This window comes from Seriola dumerili, unplaced genomic scaffold (assembly GCF_002260705.1).
Source record: "Seriola dumerili isolate Sdu_G_001 unplaced genomic scaffold, Sdu_1.0 BDQW01000138.1, whole genome shotgun sequence".
NCBI classification, from domain to species: Eukaryota; Metazoa; Chordata; class Actinopteri; order Carangiformes; family Carangidae; genus Seriola; species Seriola dumerili.
This window is the reverse complement of record NW_019174393.1, coordinates 14,905,425-14,907,272: the sequence shown is the minus strand read 5'-3', so window position 1 is coordinate 14,907,272 and position 1,848 is coordinate 14,905,425.

Here is a 1,848-nt window from a genome sequence, read left to right as displayed (position 1 = left end):
TTTTTTTTTACTTTTTATGCCTTACTATACTATGTCGTTTGATGCCTTATCATAGTATGACATTTTTATGATATTTTATGCCTTAATATACCATGACATTTTTTTGACGTTTTATGCCATAGTATACTATGACGTTTTTTGGCATTTTTATGCAATAGTATACTATGGTGTTTTTATGACCTTTTATGCCTTAATATACTATGTCATTTGATGCCTCACCATACTATGACGTTTTTATGACCTTTTATGACTTAATATACTATGATGTTTTTTTAACGTTTTATGCCATACTATACTATGCCATTTTTTGGCATTTTTAAGCCTAACTATACTATGACGTTTTTGTGCCATTTTATGCCTCACTATACTATGTCATTTGATGCCTTACCATACTATGACGTTTTTATGACCTTTTATGCTATACTATACCATGAAGTTTTATTGACTTTTTATGCCTCACCATACTATAACGTTTTTATGACCTTTTATGCCTTAATATACTATGATGTTTTTTTGATGTTTTATGCCATACTATACTATGACGTTTTTCTGCCTTTTTATGCCTTACTATACTTTGTCGTTTGATGCCTCACCATACTATGATGTTTTTATGACCTTCTATGACTTAATATACTATGACGTTTTTTTGACGTTTTATGCCATAGTATACTATGACGTTTTAATGGCCTTTTATGCCATACTATACCATGAAGTTTTTTTTACTATTTATGCCTTACTATACTATGTCGTTTGATGCCTTATCTTAGTATGACATTTTTATGATATTTTATGCCCTAATATACTATGACATTTTTTTGACATTTTATGCCATAGTATACTATGACATTTTTGGCATTTTTAAGCCAAACTATACTATGACGTTTTTGTGCCATTTTATGCCTCTCTATACTATGTCGTTTGATGCCTTACCACCATACTCTGACATTTTTATGACCTTTTATGCCACAATATACATGATGTTTTTTTTACTTTTTATTCCATACTATACTATGACTTTTTTTTGGCATTTTTATGCCTTAAAATACTATGTCGTTTGATGCCTCACTATACTATGATGTTTTTATGACCTTTTATGCCTTAATATACTATGATGTTTTATTGACGTTTTATGCCATACTATATATACTATGACGTTTTTTGGCATTTTTATGCAATAGTATACTATGGTGTTTTTATGACCTTTTATGCCTTAATATACTATGTCATTTGATGCCTCACCATACTATGACGTTTTTATGACCTTTTATGACTTAATATACTATGACGTTTTTTTGACGTTTTATGCCATAGTATACTATGACGTTTTAATGGCCTTTTATGCCATACTATACCATGAAGTTTTTTTTACTATTTATGCCTTACTATACTATGTCGTTTGATGCCTTATCTTAGTATGACATTTTTATGATATTTTATGCCCTAATATACTATGACATTTTTTTGACATTTTATGCCATAGTATACTATGACATTTTTGGCATTTTTAAGCCAAACTATACTATGACGTTTTTGTGCCATTTTATGCCTCTCTATACTATGTCGTTTGATGCCTTACCACCATACTCTGACATTTTTATGACCTTTTATGCCACAATATACATGATGTTTTTTTTACTTTTTATTCCATACTATACTATGACTTTTTTTTGGCATTTTTATGCCTTAAAATACTATGTCGTTTGATGCCTCACTATACTATGATGTTTTTATGACCTTTTATGCCTTAATATACTATGATGTTTTATTGACGTTTTATGCCATACTATATATACTATGACGTTTTTTGGCATTTTTAAGCCTTAATATACTATGTTGTTTGATGCCTCA